Raw genomic sequence first — 17,824 nt, 5'->3', positions numbered from 1 at the left:
CTCCAAGATGAATCTGTTTGTTTTCCTGGCAGTCCATGGTACATTCAGTACTCTTCTCCAGCACCACAGCTCAAAGGCATCAACTCTCCTTCTGTCCTCCCTAGTCATTGTCCAACTTTCTGATGCATAACAAACATTTGATTAGGAATAGATAATATCTCCTGGTTAGTCACTCTCCTTTACTCATCGAAAACCTACTACCATATAAATTAACTTTGCTTTATTCCTCAAAAAATTGATCATGAGAACCACAAGCACATCTTAGCTAAAAATGCTTTAAAAATAGTTATATTGGAAGTTGTTGGTGTTATGTGCCATTGACTTGGAATCAATTCGTAACTGACTCTCCTGTGAATGTTCAGAGACTATACATAGCACAGGAGACCATCTGTCTCCAAGAAAGCATTTGGTGAATTCAAACAGCTTGCCTTTGTTTTGGCAATGCAAATCCTTACTCACTAAGTCACTAGAACTTCCTACCTAAGAAGTAGTCACTGGATTATTTTCAAAAACTTTTTAATGTGTACTGTTATAGCGTAAGTTATTTTTTTAAAAATTACTCTCTTAGTTCGTTGGCTTGGATATTCACCACATGGCTGGGTGGGACTATGCTAAGGATGTGAATAAGGTATCTAGGACCTTTTGGTCCTAGACATGCGAACAAGATGTGCAGAGTGTTTTGGTGATAAGGAATTTATTGAGTAGGTACATTGGAAAAAATGTGGACTCTTACTATTAACAAGAAAGAAGTATACAATGCAACACACATACTTTGTGTCAGAAAAATTTCTGTGTGAAATGGAGAGAGACCAAAATAAAAATATCAGATCAGCAATGAAGAATCAGAGATCAATAGCAATGGCTTGTCACTCATGAACCCAGAGACAGTGTCCTTTGCACAAATTTCCTCACTAAACAGAGAGGTCATAATTGGCAGGACTAAGGGAGTTTTATCAAAGCTATGAGGCTCTAGTTCAAAGTTCCTGTGAACATGTTTAGAAACTGTCCTGACTGAAAAGTTATCTTCAGCCTAAATTGTAACCTGTTAATTTCCCCAATGAAATACCTAAATGTAGGTATAATCTGTGAGTTCAGTCTGGCCATTGAAAAAGGTTAGCTGATCCAGTAATACCCCTCAGAGCAGAGCAACACCCCTCAGAGGGACAGTTGGTGCTAGCATTGGTAGAAAGCTTCATGGGACATGTGGAAGCATGTCTGTCCTAACTGAAATTCATGTGTCTGCGATGAGTATTGTGGATGTGGACCCATCCCTCTTGAGTTACCGGAGTTCAGATTTAGCTACCTCCATGGTGACTGCACTATTTTTACAATTTTAAAGTGAAATTTTCTGAAACATCAATATTTGAAACAAAAAAATATTTATCATATATGATTTCCTTGTATATTTCTTATATATATGATGAAGAAATCTTGTGTGATGTCATAAAATGAAACAGGTTAATATTTGTGAAGTGCTTCAAATATACCTAGCGAGCAGTAGGAAATTAACAAATTATATTCAAGTAATATTAGTTGTCGAATAACAATTACTTTATTGTCATTAATATTCAAATATTATCTAGACTAAAGAGCTCTGGTAGACTTATAGCAAATAATGAGTTTGGAAGTCAATTAAAAGGTCAGTAGTTTGAATCCACCAGTCTTTCCATGGTGAAACATGAATAGTCCCTTCCCTTAAGATTTACCTCCATGGAACGGAGAAGGATCACTGAGTCAGAACTGATTCCAAATCAATATGTTTCAGTAACATTTATTTTTTAACTTGATTTAATTGTATATGTCATTCAGTTAAATGTATGAATTAGCTTTAGTCAAATGACCCGAGATGGCATTGTGATTACATTTTATTAATTTTGTCACTTTTCATTAGGTCATGTCAGAAATAAAGTGGAGTAATAATATTATTGAAACATGTCAATTGCTAAAATGATATCATTGTTTCTACATCTGTTCCTAAACCAACTGTACAGTAACATAAGGCACATTTTTACAAGTATAAAGAATCTATTGGATAAGGGAGCATATATTTAAATTAAAACAACTAATAGCAGATATTTGGGCAAAGTTTTAATTTTTTTTTATTCCTTTGTAATTCTGCACTTGAATTCTGCCATAATTTTAGATGAGACTAGGCAGAGAAGTTTTGCACTGGTGAAATGCCATCTGTTTGTGTCCAGCTCATCACTTATCCATTGTACTATTTGCCAATAAAACTAGTGTACAACTTTCTGACTACTTTGTAATAAATTACTATCACTTACTATTGAGCTTCTTACAATTACTGACATGTTGACAATAGTTTTATAAAAGTTGCTCAAGTATTGACAACTGAAATAGCCCTCTCAGGGCCATCCCATTTCCAATTTGGCTTCTTTATTCCATTGTTCATACAGCTGCCAGTATAACATTAAACATAAATCAGATTATGTCACTGTAGTTAAAAAACTCCGAAGACTTTCTATTTTACTTGGTATAGAAATTCAAAATTTCTTAGCATGGAGTACAAGGACTTCATACACTGCTCAATGATCTCTCTGATCTCACTTCATAAACATGTCTAAATTTCCCATGTTCCAGAAAGAAAGTCTTTCTTCCAACCTCCATAGTTTGTTTGGTCCTTTCTAAAAGACTTTCTCTTCATGTACAAAACTTTCATACGACTTTTTCAAGTTTTATCTCTTTTGACATGCAATATTCTATTAAACGTAACTTTCATAAATATCTTAACAGACTATAAAACTTCAAGTAGTCCAAATATCACTGTATTTTTCTATCAAAGCCCTAATGTTTCCTGGAAAATAGCATACTTCAAGGAATTCTGTATAGATTAAAACAAAACAATTTTTTTGCCTCAAATTTTTCAGAAGATACAAAATAATAAAATGATAATAATAAGGGAAGATGCAATTTTGAGACGTTTCACTTGGTTTTATGTACATCTGAGTTGGTACCAACTCGTAGCTGACCTGCCAGTGGGTTTTTAGAGATTATAAAACAAATGGAAGGAGATAGCCTGTTTTTCTCCGACGGAGTAGCTGGTATATTCTAACCATGTGTCTTTAGGTTGGCAGCATTCCTTACAGCTTCTTAACACAGGATATTAGTGCTCTTATCATTAGTATACTAGTACTCCTAACAAAAACAACAATAACAAAACCCCCCAAACATATGGCAAACATAGCTAATCAAAGCTAATATATTACTTGTTTAATGACCTAATTTTTTCACATCTACAATTATCTAATTGGTTGATAGATTCATTGTACAAAGTCTCTCTTCTCCCCATTTAAACATAAGAACTCTAATAGTAGATTTACGTTTATTTTCATTTTTACCATCAAGATAAGGAGTCCTAGTGGTGGAATGGCAGTACACTAGTCTGTTGATCAAAGGTCTATTGTTAAAAATCACTAGGTACTCACAGGAGAAAAGTCTTGAGAAAATATTGCTTTAAATAATACAGTCTTGGAAAATCAATGGGACAATTTCACCTTGCCACATGGACTCAGTATGAATCCACATTAACTCCATGACACAAAACAACAACAATAAACATGGAGAGAAATATTTTTTATATTAATATTTGTTGAATTTGTCAATAAACATAATATTCACTAATAAATTATATAACATTAAATTTTAACTCTTTAAAAAGTATATTTATTGATAAAAAATTATGTCAAAACCAAGTAATTTTCACCTGACACCAAAATAAATTTTCATTTTTCTACTTGTCACATATATAAATATGTTGAAATTAAAATTGGTAAAAATGTAGGCAATTTTCAGACTTAAAATGTCAGTCTTCTGACATTCATTTTGGCTTTTTCTTTCTCCTTTGTGTAATGACCTTTTCCTTTCTTCATGGATGACGTCTTTGATGTCATTTCACAACTGATTTAGTCTTCAATTATTAAGATTTAATGCCTCTAATCTATTGTTGAGTTGATTTTTAGATTAAGATAGGATAGGCTCCAGGTTGCATTTGGTTCTCATAGACTTATTTTCATCTTCTTCAGTTTGAGTTAAAAATTGTAAAGGAGTAATTTATGGTCTGTTCTATGCCTCTGCCACTGCTTTCCCCAGGGAAACTAAAGCCTGCCTGCTGAATTGACGTAAGGGCTTTCCAGACTTTGCACTGCCAGCTTGCTGTGGAGGCCTCTGTGATCTAAACCAGGATATTGGCATGTTTACTCGGCTTTAGAGTTAGTTCTTAGGGGTATAATAGCATGTTTGTCAATATCTTGTATTGGAGAAGTGATGTGTATATTTCTGTTCTTAATAAGTGAGATATGTAAATATTTGCTTATTTACACCTGTTCATAAGGGTTCAGTGCTTGTCTGTCAGATGTTGTACTAAAGCACAGATCTCAGATTATGACAGACTAGGAAAAATATTGCTCAGCCACTTCTCAAATAACAAGACTTTGAAAAGCCTGTGAACAATAGACGACAGTTAGGCAGATATGATATTACAGGGAGAACCCTCAAATTTGAAGACACTAAAAAAATGAGAAGGAATGGCTGAAAACATCCACTGATAATTGGAACATATTGTTGTTTGTTATTGAGTCAGAACCGACATATAGCTGACCTTCCAGCAGGTTTTCAGAGGTAGTAAATATCACTGGAAATTGTCCATCCTTCTCCCACAGAGGAGCTGGTGGGTTTATTTGAACTGTGTGCCTTTGGAATTGCAGTGAAGTATCTTCTCAGTAGGAAGAACATTCAAATTATGAATTTAGAAAAATTGAACATTGTCGAAAAGGGACTAGAATTCAGAAGATTGACATACTGTGTGTTAGTGAACTGAGATGGACTATCATGGCCAATGTGAATCAGATAGTTATATTATTTACTCTTTAAAAATGAAAAAAATAAGCAAGAATAGTGTTGCATTCATAGCTTGTTTATAACATTTATTGTTATTGTATACAATAGAGTGGGAATTATTCCATAGCTGACCCTCCAGTGGGTTTTTAGATGCAGTAAATAACAAAGGAGAAGATGTCCATCCTTTACTTCAGAGCAACTGCTGGATGTAAACAATATGCCTTTGGGATTTCAGCACAGTTTCTTACCATGTGGCCACCAGGGCTCCCTATACAACATTGCTTAGGATTGTTGTTGTATACCATAAAGTTGAAACTGACTCAAAGCTGACCATCTGCAAGGTTTTTAGAGAGAGATGATGAGACTGTCTCACATACTCTAGGTATGTTGATAAGAGGAGTTAGTCCTTGGAAAAGGACTTGAGAAGGTGAAAAATCAGAAAAAGAATTGAAGACTCAGTACATTAGACTGACACAGTACTGTAAAAAAGGGGCTTAAGCATATTACTGAGATTGTGAGGATGATACAAGATCAGGCAACATTGCCGACTATTACGTGTAAGGTTCTAGGCCATGGATGAAGATCACATTGCTCAGAGTTTAGTGTTTTTAAAGTAGGTGGAATTTGGAGCCAGAGAGAAGACACTTGCATGAGAAAACGAGAAGAGTCACCTATCCCCTGGCTATCTCAACCCTCTCCTACCTATGCAATTGTATGGAATCTCAGCTGTACATATTCTGGAAGGGAGTTTTGACAGCTAACTTTTGAGAAGTCACGTCTAGGCCCATCCTGCACTGAGCCTGCCTCACAGAGAGAGCCCCAGTAGTCCCATAATATCTGTAAATTTGCTAGTCCTTAGGGTTTCCTTTTAGAGGTACAAGACTTATTCACCAGTTGCTGATTTTGGAAGAATGCATTGCAAGCTGCTGTTTAAGACATGTACATGAGTGCTTGCTTATTATTTCTTTTTATGTTTACAGAGTTTGTTCTTAGGGATACACTTATTTGAAAGCTTCTCGTATTTAGAAAAGTGCTTTACATTCTGCTTTTTCATTACTTGGATTTGTAGATGTGTGCTGTTTATTATCTGTTCTTACATGTCCAGTGCTTGTATAGCTCCCAGGTTAAGAGAGATTAGGAAGAAGTATTGGTCATCCATTACTGAAACAGCAGGCCTTCTAAAACCCTATGAACAACAGAGAAACATTGTTAGACATGGCACTAAAATTAGACTTCACAATTGAGAAGACGCTCAACATTAAGGAAGATCTGTTGCAAATGTCCACTAATAATTGAAATATGGATTGAATTAGGTATGAATTTAGGAAAATGAGACATTCTAAACAATGGAATGGAATGCCTAGCAATTAAAATTCTATGCAATAGTAAGCTGAGATGGACTGGCATTGACCACTTTGCATCAGACAATCACATAATCTACTACACTGACAATAAAAACGTTAGGGAGTTGGGTTGCATTCATGGTAAAAAAAAAAAAGACCATTTCAAAATCTATCCTAAAGTGCAATGCTGTGAGCTAGATACTATCCATACACATACAATGCAGCCTTGTATAATAGTTATTATCCAAACATACATATGAACAATTAAAACCAAAGGTGAGGAAACTGAAGACTTCTACTAACTTTTACAGTTGGAAATCTACTGGACATGCAATAATTATACATTAATAATAATTTATGGCTGGAACACAAAACTTGGGAAGAAAGGAGGAGGACTTACAGTTGAAATTACAGACTTGGTGATAGGAATAAGGCTGGAGACAAAAATTCTATACAATCAGTGATTTTCTGATTCAAAATATCTTTTAAAACAAACCACAAATAATGACTATGCACAAGGACCTCACCTAATGCATAACACAAGAATCATACTGACATCAGTAGAAAGAATCTTTGAAGAAGCTTAATATTAGCTTAACGACTGGAACAGCACACCAGCAGAGAACTGCCAGAAGTCCAGGCTGGGTTTAGAAGGGGTCTTGGTACTAGGGATATTGTAGCTAATTTTAGATGGATCTTGGCTGAAAGCAGGGAGTACCAGAGGAATGTCTATCTGTGCTTCATTTATTATGCAAAGCCGTTTGACTGTGTGGACCATAACAAACTGTGGCTGACTCTGAGAAGATTGGGAATCCAAGAACACATGATTGTACTAATGAGAAACCTATACTTGAACCAGGAAGCAGTCATCAGAACAGAGCAAGAAAACACTGAATGGTTCAAAATTCGGAAGGACGAATGCTAGGGTTGTATTCTGTCTCCATAACTTTTCAAGCTGTATGCACGACAGATCATCCAGGAGGCTGGGGTCTATGAGGAGAAATGAGGCATCAGGATTGGTGGAAGATCTAGAAACAATCTGCATTATGCAGATGACACAATCCTGCTTGCTGAAACTGAGGAGGACCTGAAGCGCTTGCTGCAGAGGGTCCAGGGACTGCAGCTTTCAATATGGATTGAGGCTCAATGTCAAGAAGACAAAGATTCTCACCACTGGACCAACTGGCAACATCAGGATGGATGGTGAAGAGATTGATTGTACACAGCTTTAGTTTGCTTGGCTCCATAGTCAACAGTCTTGGCACTAGCAGCCAGGAAATTAGAAGACGCATTGAGATGGGAAAGTCTGCTGTTAGGGATCTCTCTAGAGTATTCAAGAGCAATAGTGTATCTCTGGAGACTAAGGTGCTTCTGGTACAGGCCATGGTCTTTGGAATTACTTGTTATGTATTAGAGAGCTGGACAATGACCAGGGAGGATAGAAGGAGAATTGATGCTTTTGAGCTTTGGTGTTGGAGAAGAGTGCTGAGGGTGCCATGGACTGCTAAAGAAACAAACAGATTCATCTTGGAGATGGTTAAACCGGAGGCAAGGAATCTGAGACTTCATCTGACATACTTTAGTCATGTTGTAAGGAGAGATTGATCCTTAGAGAAGGACATCATGCTTGGGAGGGTGGAGGGCAGGCACAGGAGGGGAAGGCCCTCTGGGAGGTGGATTGATTCGGTGACTGGGGCAATCGGGATGAGTGTGTCGGAGACAGTGAGATTGGCACAGCACAGAGCAGTTTAGAGCTGTTGTGCATAGGGCCGCTGTGAGTCGCAAGCGATTCGATGGCACATAACAACAACAACAACAACAAGATTAGCAGTTAAAAATCAAACCAGGTGCTCACTATAGAACAGGTTATCAGTGGCTCCTTTTCAAGTTCGAACTGAAGCTGAAGCAAATAAAAACAATTTTACCAGAAGTAAACCATAAATATATCCCATCTGAATTTTAACAACTGTCTCAAGGACAAGTTTGACAATAATACCTAATCACATATCCCTTTTAAACCATTTTCTCCCTCATAGGTGTCATTGTCATGACAGGAGTCCAGAACAAAAACTGCACAGTGCAGTGGACCTGGGGGGAGGGATAACAAAACAATGAAAAGATTTTTCTTTTACTTTTGAAAGAAAAGAGTGTACTGGGGAGGGGGGAGAGGTCAGCATGGAGAAAAGCACAACAATTAATGAATGGAAATCTAAAGTCTCTAAATTTTCATTAAAATTAATAGTAATAATAATAGTACAAGTTTGAAGCATTGATTTAAAGCTAGATGTGCTGTGGGATTACATCAAGGATATCATCCATGAAGAAAGCAAACTATAATTGCAAAGACAAATGAAAAAGAAGAGACCAAAATAGATGTTAGAAAAGACTGAAAATTGCACTACAATGTCAAGAAGCCAAAGTGAAGAAATGTTGAAATAAAAGGGTTAGCAAGATTATTTCTAAAAGTAGTTTGAGAAGACAAAGCAAAGAATTATAATGAAAAGTACAAAGATTTGGGGTCAGAAAATAAAAATGCAAGAGCACAGTAGATATTACTTAAGGTGAAATAACTGAAGAATAAATTCAAGTCTCGAGTTGCAATGCTGAAGGATGACTTGAGTGAAATCTTAAATGATCCAGGAAGCATGAAAAGAAGATAGAGAGAGGACCAGATTCACTGTAACAAAAAGAATTGGTTGACACAGAATTATTTCAGGAAATAGTATATGATCAAGAACTGATGGTAATAAAGAAATAAGTGTGAGCAGTACTGAAAGCATTGGGAAAAAGTAAGGCCCCAGGAATTGGTGGTATACTAATTGACAAATGCATCCCTAGATATAATAACCAAGCTGCACCAAGAAATCTAGAAGACAGCTACTTGATTAATTTACTGAAATAGCTTCAAATTTATTTCTATTGCTAAAAAGGTGGTCAAAAACAATATAGAAATTATGATAGAAGATTAATATCAATCGAAAGCAAAATCTTGCTAGATAGTACTCAAAACAGGCTAGAACAGTATCTATAAAGAACTGCCAGAAATTTAAGCTAGCTTTAGAAAAAGACCATGTCAGTGATATCATTGCTGATGTCAGATGGGTCTTTGCAGAAAGAAGAAAATACCAGAGGAATGTCTCTCTGTGTTTTATTGACTATGCAAAGAAATTTAACTGTGTAGGTCAAAACAATTTATGGCCAACACTGAGAAAAATGGCATTCCCAGAACACTTAATCACGCTCATACGAAACCTGCACCTAGACCAAGAGGCTGTTGTCCAAACATATCAAGGGAACACAGAATAGTTTAAAATTGAGAAAGGTCTATGTCAAGGCTGTGTTCTTCTCCATAACTTTATGTTGAATAAATTATCTGAAGAGCTAGACTTTATGAAGAAGGTGGTAATATCAACATCAAAGGAAGATTCATCAACAAACTGTGTTAAGCAGATTGAACAACCTTGTTTGCTGAAACGAAGGAGATCTTGAAATGCTTCTTGCCAAAGATCAAGGACTACAGCCTTCAACACAAATTATGTCTCAAAATCAAGAAAACAAACATCCTTGCTTCTGGAATGAGAGGTAACATTTTGATAGATGGAGAAAACATAGAAGTGATAAACTATTTAACTTTTTTAAGATCTACAATCCTTAACAAACTGTGGCTGACTCTGAGAAGAATGGGAATCCAAGAACACTTGATTGTGCTAATGAGAAACTTATACTTGAACCAAGAGGCAGTCATCAGAACAGAGGAAGAAAGCACTGCATGGTTCAAAATTGGGAAGGGCGAATGCTAGGGATGTATTCTGTCTCCAATACCTTTTCAACCTGTATGCACAACAGATCGTATGGGAGTCTGGGCTCTATGAGGAGAAATGTGGCATCAGGATAGGTGGAAGATCTAAAAACAATCTGAGTTATGCAGATGACACAACCCTGCTTGCTGAAACTGAGAAGGACCTGAGGGACTTGCTGCTGAGGGTCGGGGACTGCAGCCTTCAATATGGATTGGGGCTCAATGTCAAGAAGACAAAGATTCTCGCCACTGGACCAATTGGCAACATCAGGATGGATGGTGAAGAGATTGAGATTGTTCACAGCTTTAGTCTGTTTGGCTCCACAGTCAACACTCTTGGCACCAACAGCCAGGAAATTAAAAGATGTATTGAGATGGGAAAGTCTGCTGTTAGGGACCTCTCTAAAGTACTCAAGAGCAATAGTGTCTCTGGAGACTAAGGTACTTCTGGTACAGGCCATGGTCTTTGGAATCACTTGTTATGCGTCAGAGAGCTGGACAATGACCAGGGAGGATAGAAGGAGAATTGATTCTTTTGAGCTTTGGTGTTGGAGAAGAGTGTTGAAGGTGCCATGGACTTCTAAGAAAACAAACAGATTCAACCTGGAGATGGTTAAACCGGGCTGCTCCTTGGAGGCAAGAATTCTGAGGCTTCATCTGACATACTTTGGTGTTGTTGTAAGGAGGGATCGGTCCTTGGAGAGGGACGTCATGCTTGAGAAGGTGGAGGGCAGGCACAGGAGGGGAAGGCCCTCTGGGAGATGGATTGATCAGTGACTGGGTCAATCGGAATGAGTGTGTCAGAGACAGTGAGATTGGCACAGGACAGAGCAGAGTTTAGAGCTGTTGTACATAGGGTCTCTATGAGTTGCAAGTGACTCAAAGGCACATAACAACAACAGCAACACAACCAATACCTCTGGTACCAGCAGTCAAGAAATCAAGAGACATCCTAAATATGGAAAATTTTCTGTCAGATGCCTTTCTAGAGGAGTGAAGGATAATGATGTCAATTTGAAGAATAAATTGCTCTTGATCTAAATCACAGTCTTCTAAATTGCTTGCTATGCATATAAAAATTTTATAATGACTAAAGATGGCGGAATAAGAATCTATGAGTTCTAGTGTTAGAGCAGAGTTCTGACTATTGTATGGACTGCCAAAAGAATGACCAGATTTAACTTGAAAAAGTGAAACCAAGGTGCTCCTTGGATGCAAGTTTAATGACACTCTCACATACTTTGCACATGTTGTTAGGAATGACCATAAAAGGATAAAACACTTGGGAAGGTAGAGGGCCAATGTAAGAAAGGAAGATGTATGACAAGAGAGAATGACGTGATGATTGTAACCATGGGCTGAAGTGTGTCAGAGGTAATGGAGATGACACAGAATAAGGCAAAATTCAGATCTGTTGTTCTTCTGGTTACTCTAAGCTACAGTTGACTCAATGGACCATCAAAACAACAACAACAAGTCCCCTGGACAAAACATAATGGTGTTATATTGTAGTGCATGTTACAGCAGGCCCAGGAAATAAATCTCTAATGGAACACGTACACGGCAAATTCCAACTAAAAAAAAATTAATTACAAAAATGTCTGAAATCATTAATACCTATAAAAGATTAATTGCATTGGAATTTTAACAGAATGAAAACTGATAATATGCTTCAAAAGAAACAATATTGTAAAGGACGTTCTAAAATCTTGTAGAAAACTGTCAAACTCTGATCATCTAATTCTTTCTTCATAAAGCAAGCCTAGAATTTGTGTGAGAATGATACATTAGTATTAGGAAGATTAACTGACAGTGAACTATTGAAATGAAACAAGGAATGATGTTAAATTAAGAAGGAATCCACACTGGGTAGTTTTGTTTAGGTTCACAACAAATGCCCAAAAATAATTCATGTGATACAATAAAATTGTTACATACAGTTAGATATACAATTAGTGAACTTTTCTTTCTCTTTTAGCCCTAGTGACTCAATGTTCAGCTGCTAACCAAAATGTTGACTACTCAAATCCATCAACTTTTCCATGTTAGAGAAAAATTGCAGTCTGCTTCTAAACAGGTTACATTCCTAGAAATCCTATGGGTCAGTTCTGTCTACTCACTTTGCATTGGTATTTATTAGAAAAAAATTTTAGTGACCCTTTTTTTAAGTGACATTTTACAATTTGTACAAGATGCTGATGCACAAATTAAAGAGGGTTTGGCAATTACAGGCAGGCCTCTAGGCATAGAGGTACTTTGGGATAGAGAAGTGTACCCACAGTTAATGTTTAAGAAAATAGTATAGCGAACATAGGATTTAGAATGAATACTGACAGCATTTTCCATTCCATTTTGTGCACAAAATTAATGTATTTTTTAAAAACATAAATATTTGAATAATAACCTTTAAGCATGTTATTAGGCTAAAGTACATTTTGTCCAAATATCAGAAATGAAACAATATATAAAGCATACATTTCAAACAACATGGATCACTCACCAATGTTTCTAGTTCCCCAGTTTTCCTGGAAAGTACTCTCCATATTATATGTTGGAGACTTGTTAGGAATAGTTGCTGCTATTGTTTGATGTCACTGAGTTGATTCTGACACATAACAACTTTTTGTATAACAAAATAACACTGTAAATCTCATAACACCATCCTATCCATAGAGTTCACTTGGTATATGCCTTCCACGTAATTATATTAAAATGCATATACTTACAATTTTCCTCATTTTCATCCTGCTTTCCAATACTTATTATATTATTATATTTGATGCTGCAGTATATAAGCATAGAAAGAAGGCTGTTTAAAAGAATACATCTAAGCAATTATAAAACTACTTAAATAACCATCTAACATCAGTATTTTAAAAATCTTCCTGACAAAGGTGCCAGATAGGCAATGGAAGAAAAAGTTACATAAATTCCAATTTTGTGTCATGTAAAGAGCCAAATAATTTGAGGTTGGCTTTTTTCCTAGATTCCAATGTTGACTAAAAGCATTTTTCCCTGACCAACAAACAAAATAGAATTCAAATGCAGATTGTTCTTTTGACAGCTTAAATGTCTAATTCAAAGTGACATTGAAGAAAGAAAGAAGTAGTGAGTTAAATGACACTTAAGATGTTTTAAAACATCTCCCTTTGAATTTCAATTGTGTCTTGAAAAATATTCCTCTTCGATAGTGCAGTTCTGGATCATCCTGGGTTAACACCAGTTTGATTCTCCTTGTAAGTAACTATTGCATATGTTTACATGCCTAATAATATATAACATATTTCCGTATATAGTATGTATTAATAACATTGTCTTCATTGTTTTAGAAAAGTTGTTTTCCCTTTGTTTTCAACATATATCTTTGAAATAAAAGAATTTTTATGCCATTTTTGTATGAACTTTAACCACGGCACTAATTCTTCTTTATCAAAACACAGTTATTACAATTTTAACACTGACTTCACAAAGAGGAATTGTGATGACAATTGGAAATTCAGGACTCATTATTATTAGAAACAATCAGGTAAGTACGTGTTTTTAAGACAAATTCTCTTTAAAAGGACTCATAATTGTATATTATGATTTATTAAAAGATTTTAAAATATGACAATAGCACTAATTGGCAATGATGATTTAGTCTTTTATTAAAATCAAATACTCAACTTATTGCTGTGACAGAAGGCAGAGAGGGAAGGCTGTTGAAAAGTATGTATTAATCATTAGACTACTTTCATAATTAAGTGATATTCAAAGGATTCATGAGTCTTTAAATTTTACAGGAGATTACCCATCTTTCTCCCAAGGAGCTACTGATGGAGTCCAGTTGCCTAAAAGGTAATGCCTTTAGTTAGTGGCTCAACTTCCTATAGACTACACTAGTAGAACTCCCTATGATATAGGGATATAGGGATATCGGGATATAGGAATCAGATTATGTTGTTGTTGATTGCCGTCCAGTTGAGCATGACTCATAGAAACCCTATGAACAAAAGGCCTGAAACCTTTCTATAACTAGCAACATTTATCAAAGTTCATAGAGTTTCTGGAGGCATGTTCTTTAGAAAGTAGATGTCACTCCTGCTTCCAAACTTTTTATACTCACACTGAACACATAAAAATAAACCACTAAATTTAATTGTCATATACCATTTAATTCAATACAGCTACAGAATAGTTTCTGGCCACCATCTGCTATGAAATAAATGTTTATTCCTGGTGACCCCATGAATGTCAGTCAGTACTAACCCGACAGCAATTAACCATAATATATTTAAATACACATACACCTTTCAGTTGGTGGTGGTGGTGCTGTGAGCTGCTGAGTCAGAACCAACACACAGCGGATTTTCCAGAGGGTTTTCAGAGGCAGCAAATTGCATAGAAGGAGGCTGTCCTTCCTTCTCTCGCAGAGCAGCTAGTGGATTTGAGCTGCTGCGCATGTGCCTTTGTGATTGCAGTGCAGCTTCTTACCATACTATATCACCAGAGCTCCAGTAGTGAAGCACAAATTAATCAGACCACCCAGAGAACTATGCACATACACACATATATGTGGCAATCCGCATACACACTGAGTGTTAAGAATAATGCCCTTAGAACTAAAGTGCTAAGAGGTCCTACAGATTTTGTTCCTGATAGAAATTCAGACCAAGATGGGGGAAAGCCACACACTACAAGTAAGGAAAGAATATGACTGGGATTTCAGGACCCAGACCCAATCTTTTGGCCCCTCCACTTCTAGTACTGACACTCCTCCTTCCACTTCCACACCTCCCTCAGGAAGACTTCACAGCACAGACCGTGTCTCTTCACACCCCACTCCTTCCACAGCTGTTTCTCCACCACAGCCTAAGGCAGGATAAAAAGCCAGTAAGTTGCATAGCTATTCAGATATAGGATTCACAATATAGAGAATATTACCTCCCTCAATTTATTGTCTATCTATAGGTGGATGTGTATATATACTTTACTAACACTTCTGAAGTCAATTAGATTAAGAACTGTGAATATATAATCATACTCTTTATAGTAACATGATATTTAAAAATAAATTTAAACATGATTTAAAGATAAGTAAATAAAGTCTATTTTTTATTCTTAAAAATTTGCCATTCAAAATATGGAAGCTTCATTTTTTCATTATAATAAAACACTCAACTCAAAGAAGAAACCTTATAATTTCACAAAACACAATATTTAATGTTGAGCAAACCTGTTAAAAATGTCATCCTCTTATAAGAATGTTATAGTCATTTTGATATGAATGAAATGTTAATTGAGTTGAATATACTATGCTTTTATAGAAGACATTCTATTAAATAAGTTTTAAGTGTCAGAATATGTTAAAATTAAGTACATTCTATGATGTGGGAAAATAAAGTAATAGCCATAATTTTTAACATTGTAAGCATATAAAAGTGTAATCAACATTATCAATCTAGTTTTTGTTAATATTGAGTTCATTCCAATATGAGCTGTTGTTGTTGTTGTTGTTGTTATGTGCCGTTGAGTTCCTTGCGACTCATAGCGACCCTTTGTACAACAGCCCTAAACTCTGCTCTATCCTGTGCCAATCGCATTGTCTCCAACACACCCATCCCAGTTACCAGAGTCACTGAATCAATCCACCTCATAGAGGGCCTTCCCCTCCTGCGCTGTCCCTCCACCCTACGAAGCATGATGTCCCTCTCCAAGGACCGGTCGTACAACATGTCCAAAGTATGTTACATGGAGCCTCAGAATCCTTGCCTCCAAGAAGCCATCTGGTTCGACCCTTTCCAGGATGAATCTGTTTGTTTTCCTAGCAGTCCATGGTACCCTCAATACTCTTCTCCAGCACTATAGCTCAAAGGCATCAATTCTCCTTCTATCCTCGTTAGTCACTGTCCAACTCTCTGATGCATAACTAGGGATTGCAAAGACCATGACCTGTATCAGACACACCTTAGTCTCCAGAGAGACACTATTGCTCTTCAGTACTTTGGAGAGGTCCCTAACAGCAGACTTTCCCATGGCAGTACGTCTTTTAATTTCCTGGCTGCTGGTGCCAAGACTGTTGACTGTGGAGCCAAGCAAGTTAAAGCTGTGAGCAATCTCAATCTCTTCACCATCCATCCTAATACTGCCAATTGGTCCAGTGGTGAGAATCTTTGTCTTCTTGACATTGAGTTTTAATCCATACTGGAGGTTGCAGTACTTGACCTTCTGCAGCAAGCCCTTCAGGTCCTCCTCAGTTTCAGCAAGCAGAGTTGTGTCATCTGCATATTGCAGATTGTTGATAGATCTTCCACCAATCTTGACCCCACATTTCTCCTCATAGAGCCCAGCTTCTCGGATAATCTGTTCTGCATACAGGTTGAAAAAGGTATGGAGATAATATATGAGTAAGAGTTTTTAATACTTCATAATATTTTCCACAAAATATCCAAATTATAATTAGCAAACTACTTTTTTCTCCATTGCCTTAGATCACACAGAACTAAAATGTTAATGTAATTATAAAAGAAGTGGTAAATAGAAATGATGTCAATTTAGAGACTAAGGTGCACCTGATCCAGGCCATGGAATTCTCAGTTATTTACTATACAACACAGAGCTGGACAATGACTAAGGATGATAGAAGAAAAATTGATGCCTTTGAGTTGTAGTAATCATGATAATAAGATTGAACATACCATGGACTTCCAAGAGAACAAACAGGTTGTCCTGAAGTGGGTGAAACCAAGTTTCTCCTTGGAGGCAAGAATTTTGAAGCTCCATCTCATATGCTTGGGTTCATGGCCAAAAGTGTAACACTCAGAAGTTCTCTAGAAGGTGACATCTGAGAAATGGTCACACTGATGGCTTTCAGGGAGGTGCAGGATCGGAGCTGGGGGTCCTTCATGCTAACAGAACCCCTAGATTCAACAGAAGGAAATTCCTTTCAATCCTGCACCATTCTCACAATCTCTGCTGTAGTTATACCACTGTTGCTTCCAATGTGTGAGTCCATATCACTAAAGACTTTTCTCTTTCTTACTGATTCTCTGTTTTTCAAGTATGTTATTCTTCACATGTGAATGGTCCCCCTCAAACCTTAATCATATTATGTCACAGGGATTCTCAAACATCTTACTTCTAGGAGCATTCTGAGTGCACGTCTTCCAACTCAGATCTATTTATTTGTTGTTTAAGGAGTTCCTGGAGTATACACTCAGTATTCTTCACCAGTATTGTGTGTCCACACACACATAGAGTAGTGTAGTGGATCAGTTGTTAGGGCTTTCTGTGGTTTAAAATGGCTTTCCTAAACTCTTGTTTAGCTAGTTGTCTCAACTATGTCTCACCTGCAAGCAGGCTAACCTGATTACGCTGAAATAGCTTTGCTTGACATGATCCACCTATATAATCAACACCTGCCTGAGTCCCAGACAGAGAGCTATATAAGACCAAAAACAGCCTCGGCAAAAGGTGGCAGATGAACAACAGGTTTGGCAAATGTGACTTGCTGGTTTTGCTCAGTCTTACTCTATGACAAGAAGTTGCCTGGACTCTGGACAGAAAGATTATAATCTGTGGAGTGAGGTAGGAACAAGATGTAATATACTATTTTCTATTAAGACGTAACATACTATTGATGAAGATGTTTCCTAAGTTTCAGAAGTACTTGTCTGAGTTGAATTGCATGGTGATATTGGTCTGATTTAGGACTGTTTTTCATTTATTTGGATTTACTCTAGTTTGGAGTGCTGCTCCACAGAACCAGAGCCAGGAGTCTTCACCCAAACTTGCTGTGGGACTTAGAGATTTTTTGTTACTATATTGCTGCCAATCTGTATAGTCTGTC

The sequence above is a fragment of the Elephantulus edwardii genome, unplaced genomic scaffold (assembly GCF_000299155.1).
Source record: "Elephantulus edwardii isolate Elephantulus edwardi_28Jun2011 unplaced genomic scaffold, EleEdw1.0 scaffold00023, whole genome shotgun sequence".
NCBI lineage: Eukaryota > Metazoa > Chordata > Mammalia > Macroscelidea > Macroscelididae > Elephantulus > Elephantulus edwardii.
Note: the sequence above shows the minus strand (reverse complement) of the source record.